Source organism: Lithobates pipiens, unplaced genomic scaffold (genome assembly GCF_037356315.1).
Source record: "Lithobates pipiens isolate NorthernLeopardFrog02 unplaced genomic scaffold, aLitPip1_a1.2 Scaffold_93, whole genome shotgun sequence".
In the NCBI taxonomy this organism is placed as follows: Eukaryota; Metazoa; Chordata; class Amphibia; order Anura; family Ranidae; genus Lithobates; species Lithobates pipiens.
The window spans coordinates 201,852-215,542 of record NW_027507916.1 but is presented as its reverse complement, the minus strand read 5'-3'; the positions used below and the strand labels follow the sequence as shown (position 1 = coordinate 215,542).

Here is a 13,691-nt window from a genome sequence, read left to right as displayed (position 1 = left end):
AGGTTGAAGATGCGGAGGAGGAGCGAGGGAGGAGGAGGAGGGGAACTTCCCTTTTTAGGTGAAGTTCCACATTAAGATGGGGCAGCACAGAGGCTTAGCGGTGAGCCTTGCAGCACTGGGGTCCTCGGTTCAAGACCTGACCAGGACACCATCTGCATGGAGTTTGCATGTTCTCCCTGTGCTTGCGTGGGTTTTCCCCGGGTACTCCGGTTTCCCCCCACACAACAAAAACATGCAACTTTTTGTGTTGGTGGTGCAGTGGTGAGCACAGCTGCTTTCCAAGCAGACGACCCGGGTTCGATTCCCGGCCAACATAATGGCCAAGATTCTCCCCAGAGACTGGAATTATATGTGGAGTGCAGATTAGCGATGGGATAAAATGTAAAGGAATGAAGTGAATGTCGTGGGTTTGTATGGATTTTATTACACACCTTAGAATAGATTTCTTGCAGGTAGGTGTGATTGTTGTGTATTCTCAGTGTCAGCCAGTAGGTGGAGCACTCGGCTACCTTTCAGGTATTTTCTAGGCTCTTCTTCACAACTTTGCTGAAGAAAGGCCGGCTATGTACTATATACAGTGGGGGAAAAAACACCTACCAACCAACAATAACCCTCCCCCCACAGACTGGCTCCACTAGGTGCTCATGTGGTACACAGATTAGTCCTGTCAATGTAAGAAGGTTCTCCTAACGACAACTCGTTATGTGTATAGAAGACGCCTGTCCACAGAATCCCTTCCCTCCAATCCTCACCATCATGGGGAAGACCAAAGAGCTGTCAGAGGACGTCGGGGAGAAGATTGGGGACCTGCACAAGGCTGGAATGGGCTACAAGACCATCAGCAAGAAGCTTGGTGAGATGAAGAAGACAACTGTTGGATCGATTATTCACGAATGGAAGAAATACAAAATAACCATCAATCGCCCTCAATCTGGAGCTCCATGGAAGATTTCACCTTCATGGGGTGAGGATGGTCATGAGAAAAAGTGAGGGATCCGCCCAGAACTACACAGGGGGGAGCTTGTGAATAGGGATGAGCCGAACACCCCCCTGTTCGGTTCGCACCAGAACCTGCGAACAGACCTAAACTTCGTGTGAACTTTAGAACCCTATTAAAGTCTATGGGACTCGAACGTTCACAATCTAAAGTGCTAATTTTAAAAGCTTATATGCAAATTACTGTCATAAAAAGTGTTTGGGGACCCGGGTCCTGCCCCAGGGGACATGGATCAATGCAAAAAAAAGTTTTAAAAACGGCTGTTTTTTCAGGAGCAGTGATTTTAATAATGATTAAAGTGAAACAATAAAAGTGTAATATTCCTTTAAATTTCGTGCCTGGGGGGTGTCTATAGTATGCCTGTGAAGGGGCGCATGTTTCCCGTGCTTAGAACTGTCCCTGCACAAAGTGTCATTTGTGCAGGAAAAAAAGTCTTTTAAAATCACTTGCGGCTATATTGTCGGCTCCCCGTAATACAGAGAACATTCAATGAGTGTTCTCTGTATTAGCCGACAATTCATTCATTCATTGATAAAAAAAAAAAAAGCGCAGGGGTTCCCCTAAATTCAATTACCAGGCCCTTCAGGTCTGACATGGATGAACCCCGTGTCAAATTAAAAAAAAAAATTGACGTGGGGGTCCCCCTAAATATCCATACCAGACCCTTTGGTTCCAGTGACCCCAATTTTGGAGTTATAATTGCTGAGAGTGACCCCAATGTTGGGGGTTATAATTGTTACCAGTGCCCCCAATGTTGGAGTTTTAATTGCTGCCAGTGACCCCAATGTTGGGGGTTATAATTGCTGCCAGTGACCCCAATGTTGTTGGTAATTATTGGTGCCAGTGACCCGAATGTTGGGGGTTATAATTACTACCAGGGACCCCAATGTTGGGGGTTATAATTACTACCAGGGACCCAAATGTTGGGGGTTATAATTGCTGCCAGTGGCCTCAATGTTGTGAGATAAAATTGCTACCACTGACCCCACTGTTGGGGATTATAATTTCTTCCAGAGACCCCAATGTTGGGGGTTATAATTGCTGCCAGTGATCCCAATGTTGGGGGTTATAATTGCCACTAGTGACCCCAATGTTGGGGGTTAAAATTGCTGCCAGTGACCCCAATGTGGGGTGTTATAATATCTGTCAGCGACCCCAATGTTGGAGGTTACAATTGCTGTCAGTGACCCCAATGTTGGGGGTTATTATTGCTGACAGTGACCCCAATGTTGGGGGTTATTATTGCTGACAGTGACCCCAATGTTGGGGGTTGTAATTGCTGCCAGTGAACCCAATTTTGGGGGTTATAATTGCTGCCAGTGACCCCAATGTTGGGGGTTATAATTGCTACCAGTGACCCCAATGTTGTTGGTAATTATTGGTGCCAGTGACCCGAATGTTGGGGGTTATAATTGCTACCAGTGACCCCAAAATTGGTGGTTAGAATTACTTTGTGACCCCAATGTTGAGGGTTGTAATTGCTGCCAGTGACCCCAATGTTGGGGGTTATAATTTCTACCAGTAACCTCAATGTTGGGGGTTGTAACCTCAATGTTGGGGGTTATAATTTCTACCAGTAACCTCAATGTTGGGGGGGGGGGGTATTTTTAACCACTTAAGACCCGTGCTATAGCCGAATGACGGCTACAGCGCGGATCTCCATTGCCGGGTCTACGTCTATTGACGTCGTCCCGTGCACGAGGGGCGCGCGCGGCACGCTCTATGATCGGCGAGTCTATGAGACTCGCCTGATCACTGATCCGAGCAAGGGGTCGATCCCGACCCCTTATCACGTGATCAGCTGTCAGCCAATGACAGCTGATCATGTGATATAACGGAGACGGTAATCGGCTATTATTCCTCCTCGCGCTGACAGCGCGAGGAGAAAAAAAAAGAGCCGATCACCGGCGGCCGTGATCGGGACATTAGTCCCGATCACGGCCTGCCCTGCCAGTGCCCACCTGCCCCCTCATCACTGAACATAATAAAAAAATAAGTGCCCCCCTCAGTGCCACCCTGCAGTGCCCACAGTGCCACCCAGCAGTGCCCACAGTGCCACCCAGCAGTGCCCACAACCTGCCTCAACAAAGGTGCTGCACCCCAGGGCCACATATCCGTGCCCATCAGTGTCATCTACCAGTGCCCATCAGTGCTCAGCAGGGCTGCCCATCAGTGCCACCTATCAGTGCCCATCAGTCTCATCTATCAGTGGTACCTATCAGTGCCCCTTAGTGCCACCCATCCGTGCCATCTTATCTGTGCCCATCGGTGCCGCCTTATCTGTGCCCATCGGTGCCGCCTTATCTGTGCCCATCGGTGCCGCCTTAACTATGCCTCTTCAGCGCACTTCAATGAATGAGAAAAATTACCTGTTTGCAAAATTTTATAACAAACTATTAAACATGATTTTTTTTTTTTTTTTGCATCTTTTTTTGTTTGTTTAGCAAAAAATAAATCTCCCAGCTGTAATTAAATACCACCAAAAGAAATATCTATTTGTGGGAAAAAAATGATAAAAATTTCATTTGGGTACAGTGTTGTATGACCGCGTAATTGTCATTCAAAGTGCATCAGCGCTGAAAATTGGTCTGGGCAGGAGGAGGGGTTTAAGTGCCCAGTAAGCAAGTGGTTAAGTAAATAACAAGGTAGATTGATTTCCAATATTTCATCATAGAATTTGATCAGTGATTGTTTATCATCGTCATGGTGATGGGAATAATTGGTGTCAGTCCCCCCATGATGTGTGGGGTTCCGTGCTCCGGATTTCTGTGGGGGGGGGGTATTGGTTGGTGACCTGAGTGGGGGGTCCTAGCAATACAGACATCCATCTGTGGACTTATAACCCCCAACATTGAGGTCACGGGTGAAAATTGCTACCAATAGGGAATCTAATAAAGGGGGTCCGACCTGCTACTAGCAAGGAGGAAATAATAAAGTGGCCGGTGAGTGTACAGTATATGCAGTATGTGACAAAAGTAAGTACACCCCCTCAGTGACATTTCTTCTCTCTTTTCATGTGACAACACTGAAGAAATGACACTTGTCTACAATGTAAAGTAGTGAGTGTACAGCTTGTATAACAGTGTAAATTTCCTGTCCCCTCAAAATAACTCAACACACAGCCATTCATGTCTAAACTGCTGGCAACAAAAGTCAGTACACCCCTAAGTGAAAATCTCCAGATTGGGCCCAAAGTGTCAATAGACGGCACACACATCCAGTGGCGGGAAATGTAAACAGTGTGACGTCCATCACAGGAGGTGGGACTTCGTTACTGCGGCCTCCCGGCCCGAGAAATTCAAATCCAGCTCCATGACACAGCGGGAAATCGCCGCTCTAAACGACCCAGACACTGGTAAGCTGCCTCTGATGGGCGCTGATATTTAAGTAAGGCTGCAGACACGATGCAAGAGAAAGTCAATAGACTGAGGACACGATGCAAGAGACGGTCAGAGACTGAGGACACGATGCAAGAGACAGAGACTGAGGACACGATGCAAGAGACGGTCAGAGACTGAGGACACGATGCAAGAGACAGAGACTGAGGACACGATGCAAGAGACAGAGACTGAGGACACGATGCAAGAGACGGTCAGAGACTGAGGACACGATGCAAGAGACAGAGACTGAGGACACGATGCAAGAGACAGAGACTGAGGACACAATGCAAGAGACGGTCAGAGACTGAGGACACGATGCAAGAGACGGTCAGAGACTGAGGACACGATGCAAGAGACAGAGACTGAGGACACGATGCAAGAGACGGTCAGAGACTGAGGACACGATGCAAGAGACAGAGACTGAGGACACGATGCAAGAGACAGAGACTGAGGACACAATGCAAGAGACGGTCAGAGACTGAGGACACGATGCAAGAGACAGAGACTGAGGACACGATGCAAGAGACGGTCAGAGACTGAGGACACGATGCAAGAGACAGAGACTGAGGACACGATGCAAGAGACGGTCAGAGAGGACACGATGCAAGAGACGATCAATAGACTGAGGACACGATGCAAGAGATGGTCAATAGACTGAGGACACGATGCAAGAGACGGTCAATAGACTGAGGACACAATGCAAGAGACGGTCAATAGACTGAGGACACGATGCAAGAGACGGTCAATAGACTGAGGACACGATGTAAGAGACGGTCAATAGACTGAGGACACGATGCAAGAGACGGTCAATAGACTGAGGACACGATGCAAGAGACGGTCAATAGACTGAGAACACGATGCAAGAGACGGTCAGAGAGGACACGATACAAGAGACGGTCAGAGAGGACACGATACAAGAGACGGTCAATAGACTGAGGACACGATGCAAGAGACGGTCAATAGACTGAGGACACGATACAAGAGACGGTCAGAGAGGACACGATACAAGAGACGGTCAGAGAGGACACGATACAAGAGACGGTCAGAGACTGCAGACTGCATTTTTCCTGAGCTTTTCTTGCAGTAAAAAGGTGCCAATAATGGGCAACAATAACCTCATATTAATTAATATCCTCAATTTAATAAGTCAAATATAATACAATTGTATATAAAAATAAAGGTTTTCGGTTTTCCACTAAGTGCATCCTGCATTTTCGGTTTCAGCACCCCTAATTTTTCTGAATTATGGAGTGTCCATAATCAGAGCCCGTCGGTGTCGATCGGACGAGGATCTGTTTCTGGCCACTTACAGGACACGGTGTCCCCGCACATGAAAATAAAACACACATCTAGAAACGGTGACACGAGAGATAATTATTTTATTACACGACTACTGAGAGATTCTACATCACTTCCATTAAACAAACTGCATTTCAATATATAGAATTTTTCTCTTTTATTTTTTTATTTTTTTGCTGATAGAAATCCACACTGCGGCACACCCGGGAGATGGCGAGGGGGGCGGGGGCAGGTGGGAGGAGCCTGGCTCACCCGCTAACCCCCCCAGCTGCTCTATGAGGCGCTGACCAGCGCACGCTCCCGCAAAACACTGGACCCTGAAAATGCGGCATTACAAGCTGATCCGTATGATAAGAGGCTGCTGAAAGGAGAACAAAGAAGGAATATCGATCGACACATTTATTGTTCCTAAGTGAACAAATAGATTTTACTAGATCACATCCCCGCTTCTGCTCCCTTACCAGGGCTTCAATTACCATCAATAGAGGGGCCCAGGAGGTGGAAGCAGAAGAGGGACTTTTTTTTTTTTCATTTCTGGGGCGTAGGTGGATAAAGTCAGTGCTGCTGTTCTGCTACACCCCTTTGTAGGCGAGGTTGGGGGGCCTCATCAGGAAGGATATATGGGGCCCCATGATTTCTAAGTGGCCTTGCCTACATATACTTACCTTTCTGGCAGCTTGTTTCTTGAGAAGCCAATAAGTGGTAAAACAAGCCTTTTTTTTGCACATGTTGTCCCTGTCGGTATCTTTTAATGTGAACAAAATAGGTCCACTTGGAGGTGTAACTCTAGCATTGCAGTATAAGGATGCTGAGAGCCTGGGGGGGGATTGGCGTTCCAAAAGAGCCATTTACATGAGGAGCCCGGGCACACTGGCAAAGCTGTGCCCATTAAATGTTGCCATCTCTTGGGGCACCATAGAGGTATAAGGAGACGTTGATGCCCATTGTGGTCTCCTGAGGTTGTAATTTGTGCCGTTCTCCTCCACAGTCACCGAAACAGCGCAGTGAGGAAATGTACGGCCAAACATCTGCTCAGGGTGATGGAGCTCCTGGGGGCCCAGAAACTTCTGTGTGGAACCAGAGAAAGTACAGACACCTTCCTCCGCCCCAGAAACTTCTGTGTGGAACCAGAGAAAGTACAGACACCTTCCTCCGCACCCTCGTCAGACTGGTTCAGGATGGACAGCAGGACACCAGGTACTTTCATACAGAGGTCACCCTCCCAGCCATGCCATTTGATGGACTTTGACTTATTATGGGATTATTTTATAGCTCCCTTCCTTGGAGGGGCCCCTTTTCCTCTGCCCAGGGCAACTCACACATGCCATCAGGGCCGCCGATAAGGGGTACCACCAGGCCTCCTGTAGGGGGCCCAGGAACACAGGAGGGCCCAGAGAATTGGCACGGAGGGCTAGAAGGACAAGTACAGAACGATGCACTGTGTCTGTGTCTCTCCCTCCAGCAGCAGAAAGCTGTTTTCTCTCCTCTCCCTCCTGCCAGCTTTTAGCTGCTGGAGGGAGAGACACAGACACAGTGCATCGTTCTGTAATTGTCCTCCCACCATCCCACCATACTGACCCCCCTCCCTGTGCTGACCACATCTGATTCCCCCATGTACCTCCCCTCCTCCCCCTGCAGACCGCCCCCCCGAATCCAAAGAAAATTCAAAGGGTGCGGGGCCAGGGACACTGGATGTCCTCCTCTTAGGAAATGAGGCAGGGTTTATCTGACTTTCTGCAGCTTCTAATGCCCATTGTGAGAAGCTGACAGTGTGCAGTGACATCAGAGTAAGACATTCCAGTCCATGAGAAGAGCCGCTACAACTGTGCAAGACTGAAGGGGGGGGGGCGGAGGGAGGATTTAAGTGACCACCTCCCCCACCTACAGTCCTGAGTGTATTCCACACATTGTAATAATGATCACCCGTATTGCAGGTTTTACGGACGTCGGATGTTCAGCCTGGTCATGGCTCATCCCAAGTTTGAGGTGCAGATGGAACGTTTGATCCTGTCACATGAGCTCCGCGACCTCATCGCCACTGTGAAGCAGAAAGTATGTGAGCTGTGTGATGTGCCTCATATGCCTCATATTTCAGGTTTTACACCAGGGGTCTCCAAATGTTCTAAAAACAAAGTGCCAGCTTACTGCCCTTCAAATGTGAAGGGGGCCGGACTGTGGCCAATGGGTATAGAAAATGCCCCGGCATCGGAGGGAGTAATCAATGGCACAGGCTTGGTGGTCAGCGGGAGTAAAATAATCATTGGTGTCAGTGAGAGAATTTGTTTCCCATCTCTGGTATCATTGGGAGGGATAGTGCCCACATCCGGCCCACGGGCCGCAGTTTGGAGATCCTTGTTTTACACAAACTTTATAATACATGATATGATGATTATTCCAGGAGCTGAGTGACAGCGTCTCCGAGATCCCGTCCGCTAGAAGCCAGCGTCCTCCTCAGAAGAATAGCGCCACCGTGATGACCCAGGATGTCCAGCAACCAGAGGAAAGGTAAAGTGTGTGTGTGTCTGTGTGTATATATATATATATATATATATACAGTGCCTTGCGAAAGTATTCGGCCCCCTTGAACTTTTCAACCTTTTGCCACATTTCAGGCTTCAAACATAAAGATATAACATTTTAATTTTTTGTGAAGAATCACCAACAAGTGGGACACAATTGTGAAGTGGAATGAAATCTATTGGATATTTTAAACTTTTTTAGCAAATAAAAAACTGAAAAGTGGTGCGTGCAAAATTATTCGGCCCCTTTACTTTCAGTGCAGCAAACTCACTCCAGAAGTTCAGCGAGGATCTCTGAATGATCTAATGTTGTCCTAAATGACTGATGGTGATAAATAGAATCCACCTGTGTGTAATCAAGTCTCTGTATAAATGCCCCTGCTCTGTGATAGTCTCAGGGTTCTGTTGAAAGCGCAGAGAGCATCATGAAGACCAAGGAACACACCAGGCAGGTCCGTAATACTGTTGTGGAGAAGTTTAAAGCTGGATTTGGATACAAAAAGATTTCCCAAGCTTTAAACATCCCAAGGAGCACTGTGCAAGCGATCATTTTGAAATGGAAGGAGTATCAGACCACTGCAAATCTACCAAGACCTGGCCGTCCCTCTAAACTTTCAGCTCAGACAAGGAGAAGACTGATCAGAGATGCAGCCAAAAGGCCCATGATCACTCTGGATGAACTGCAGAGGACTACAGCTGAGGTGGGAGAGTCTGTCCATAGGACAACAATCAGTCGTACACTGCACAAATCTGCCCTTTATGGAAGAGTGGCAAGAAGAAAGACATTTCCAAAAGATATCCATAAAAAGTCTTGTCTAAAGTTTGCCACAAGCCACCTGGGAGACACACCAAACATGTGGAAGAAGGTGCTCTGGTCACATGAAACCAAAATCCAACTTTTTGCCCACAATGCAAAACGATATGTTTGGCGTAAAAGCAACACAGCTCATCACCCTCAACACACCATCCCCACTGTCACACATGGTGGTGGCAGCATCATGGTTTGGGCCTGCTTTTCTTCAGCAGGGACAGGGAAGATGGTTAAAATTGAGGGGAAGATGGATGCAGCCAAATACAGGACCATTCTGGATGAAAACCTGTTGGAGTCTGCAAAAGACCTGAAACTGGGACGGAGACTTATCTTCCAACAAGACAATGATCCCAAACATACAGCAAAATCTACAAAGGAATGGTTCACAAATAAACGTATCCAGGTGTTAGAATGGCCAAGTCAAAGTCCAGACCTGAATCCAATCGAGAATCTGTGGAAAGAGCTGAAAACTGCTGTTCACAAACGCTCTCCATCCAACCTCACTGAGCTCCAGCTGTTTTGCAAGGAAGAATGGGCAAGAATTTCAGTCTCTCGATGTGCAAAACTGATAGAGACATCCCCCAAGCGACTTGCAGCTGTAATCGCAGCAAAATCATTTTGCACGCCCCACTTTTCATTTTTTTATTAGTTAAAAAAGTTTCAAAAATCCAAAAGATTTCGTTCCACTTCACAATTGTGTCCCACTTGTTGGTGATTCTTCACAAAAAATTAAAATTTTATATCTTTATGTTTTGAAGCCTGAAATGTGGCAAAAGGTTGAAAAGTTCAAGGGGGCCGAATACTTTCGCAAGGCACTGTATAGCAGGGAGGAGATTCCCTTGGACACTGCAAAGTTGCTCCATCTTTATAATGGGGTCCTTGGTGTGCAGCCTGCATTGTCCCCGGAGGGAACGCCATGGACAGCCATGGACAGCCATGGACAGCCATGGACAGCTATGGACAGCCATGGACAGCCATGGACAGCCATGGACAGCCATGGGCAGCCATGGACAGCTATGGACAGCCATGGACAGCCATGGACAGCCATGGACAGCTATGGACAGCCATGGACAGCCATGGACAGCTATGGACAGCCATGGGCAGCCATGGACAGCTATGGACAGCCATAGACAGCTATGGACAGCTATGACGTATGAGAACTTGTCCTCTCTCTGGATCCTGAGGATCAGTTTGGAATAAATAAAACATATTTTTTTTTTCTGTAGCATTACCAGACCTGCAGATGTGGAAGCAGAAGCGCAGGAATCCCCGGTCCCTGGAAGGCCGCCGGTCCGGGCAGCGGAAGTGACGGAGCAACTGAAGGAGCTCAGCAAACTTCTCTCCGCTAAGGAATATCAAAGCAAAATGGAGGGAGTGACGCTTCTCCTGGAGCGCTGCAAGAACAACGTGAGGTTTGTCACCTCCAACATCACTCCAGTAAGTGGAGAAGCAGAAAAAAAAGAACGATTTAGAAATAACGATCAATGAGATAAGAGGCTTCTGATCAGTTTAGTTCTGCAGGAGAAACATTATTGGCATCTTGTTATACATTGTAGATCATTTGTTATCCTGTATACACTTACCTCCGTAACCTCTGCTATTGTGTAGCACCCTGCTCTGTAACCTACCTACTCAATAAGCCTTTATTTTATAAAAAAGAAAAATTGTTTCCTGTGACTATAGTTGTGTAATTACTCATTCCTATTCACTTTGCTGAAGAATCTGTTGTAGCATGACCACCAATGAGGTCTGTAGTCAGTGGCGTAACTAGAACCTTCAGGGCCCCGATGCAAGAAACCATGAAGGGCCCCCCCTTTAGGTGCCCTATTGGGGGACTGTCCCTAGGCAGGATTGGGTCCCCACCCCAGAAGAGATGAGGTCCTTTTCTCCAGGGCAGATGAAGTTACTGCCCACAGGTGAGAAGGGGTCCCTGTCCCCAGGGGAGATGGGGGTCCCTGTCCCCACGTGAGAAGGGGCCTCTGTCCCCTGGGGGAGATGGAGGGGGTAAGTAATGGTGTGTGGGGGATGGGGTCCTCTCACTCACCATGACCAAGCTGTAGGCTGCGCACTCATCCATGTTGGCCTGGGGAGAACAGACATCGGACTGAGAGGCAATGCATGGAGCAGGAGAGGGGTACTCTGAGGAGCCGGCCGAGGACACAGGTCATGTGGGGAATTCACAACTAAAGAGCAGCCAGTGCGATAGTCAAGCATGGAGCTCTGCTAGTCACCCTCCACCTCCAGCCACCCGTGTGCATGGTGCACTGGTACCCCTAGCTGCCTATGCTGCTGCCGGCCATATGTAGAGGGGGTTGCATGGGCCCCCTGCATCACATGGCCCAGTTGCGGTCGCAACTGCTGCACCCCCTATAGTTACGTCCCTGTCTCTAGTGGCCAATCACATTCCAATCTGGCTCTTCTTCTGTAATCTTCAAGACATTTCGTATCTTCTCCAAGCCGCTCCATTTAAGAATCTCAGCAATGAAAACTTGGCAGAGGAATCCAACCTTTCCCTAATCTATCCAAATAAAAAAGAATAGATTTGGCTGGAGTTATACTCGAATGCAACGTCCACACCATCGCACTTCCCCACAACAAAACCGCGGATTATTGTTGGAAGGCTGTTGGCTCCAACTTGTCTTGTATACACACGGCCAGGGGTGGACTGACAACTCATGGGGCCCCCAGGCAATAGGAGAAGATTATGGGGCCTCCGGGCAATAGATTATGGGGCCACACAGTATACACACACATACAGTATACACACAGACACACAATATACACACACAGAATACACACACACACCCTGAAAAGGTATTGGAGAGGCGGGGCAGCTATAATCTTGGGATTTTTTTAAAAAAAAACACAGATTTTTACATACTGTCGCTGGTTTTATTGAGGCTGGCAACCCTGATGGGGCCCCTTAGTGGCATGGGGCCCTCGGGCAGAGCCCGAGTGCCCGAATGGTCAGTCCGCCCCTGCACACGGCACACAAATGTTGGCCAACAACTCCGAACGTAGTGGCGTACAAGACGTACGACGAGCTGATAAAAAAGAAGTTCTATAGTCATGTGATCTCTCCATTACGGACGCTAGTTTTACAAGACCTGGCGCTTCCGGCTCATACTTGATTCCGGGCGTGCGTGAACTTTTGTGCGTCAGACTTGTGCGCACACGATCGGAAATTCCCACAACAAAGTTTTGTTGGTGGAAAATTTGAGAACCTGCTAGCCAACATTTGTTGGCAGAAAAAGTCCGACAACAAATGTCCGATGGAGCGTACACACGGTCCGACTTTCAGCCAACAAGCTCACATCCAACATTTCCCATCGGAAAATCCAACCGTGTGTACGAGGCATAAGCCCTTCCCTCATGAAGGCCAAATCCTGCCCCTTGTCAAATGCCAGCACTTTAGTGGGCAGTAGAGCCTCTGGGGCAAGTACTTATCCTCAGCAGGGGGTGGGGCTTATTCTCTTCTTGGGCAGAAGTCCTGGTCTAGGATCCAAGGGATTCTTCAGGGACCGATTTGAAGACCAACACAGGTACCTTTACCATTTATACGAAGCTGCTAAAAACCGCTCTGACCCAAAAGAGGTATATGGGTGTGGAGGCTGAAAGGGTTAATGTTTTCACCCAAGATTCTCACAACTTTCACCCAAGGTTCAAATATTTTCCACATAGGATTCCATTAGAAACGAGTGAATCTTATGTGAAAGTCTTGGGAATTTTAAGAGACAACCTTGACAAATAGACCCCTAGTATGGGGAAGGTGAATTTCCAAGGGTAATGGGGACGCTATAATGGAAGACTCCTATAGAAGGTGTGTAGGAGGAACGTCACAAGCTGATCGCTGGGAGATTATAGGTGGCTGTGGAAATGTTTAGTAAATGAACTTTGTTCCAAATTCACATAACTTCATGAAACCAATTCATATTATACAGGATCCTCGCCAACAACCGTCATTTTATTACATCTTATTTTTATTATATTCACAGATATTTGATGCCTTTAACCCGAGGATGCAGGACGCCAACAAGAAGGTCAATCAGTACGCTCTGGAGTCTGCGGTGGTCATGATCCCGATTCTGAAGGACAGTCTGCACCATGTGTTAGTCCCTATGGTGACTGTCGTCACGGACAACCTGAACTCCAAACACACCGGTATCTACACGGCCGCAGTGACCGTCCTGGACACACTCATGAAACATATAGGTAAATCATTGCTGACTGTATCCGGTACTCTTCCTTCCACATTAGGAGGACCTTCCACCTCCATCCTATATTCATCATTCCTGGCGTTATAGCCGGTAACCTTTATTGGGGTTTTTTCCTTTTCTTGCAAACACTCTTCTCACATTTTTTGGGATGAATAAATTCTCATTGACCTCCAAGGGCATATGAGGAACCTCAGGCCAACATTTCACCTCTGCATTTAGTTCTCAATGGAGTAGTATATGTTGTAACGCCATGACCCCCAAAGACATATGAGGAACCTCAGGCTAGCATTTCACCTCCTAGGTTTAGTCTTCAGTGGAGTAGTGTATGTTGCAGCACCATAACCCCCAAAGACATATGAGGAACCTCAAATGCGGGGCAGGCCAGTATTTCACCCCCAGGCCTAGTCCTCAATGAAGTAGTGTATGTAGCAATTCCATGACCCCCAAAGATATGTGAAGAACCTCAGA

The 13,691-nt window shown here is 47.7% G+C and overlaps 1 non-coding gene across 1 annotated transcript; it reads left to right on the top strand.

Annotated features, from left to right (window-relative positions):
- Positions 1–244: 244 nt before the first annotated feature.
- TRNAG-UCC (transfer RNA glycine (anticodon UCC)) lies at positions 245–316 on the top strand. Its single transcript has one exon. It is a non-coding gene; the product is annotated as a tRNA-Gly (tRNA).
- The last annotated feature ends 13,375 nt before the right edge of the window (positions 317–13,691 follow it).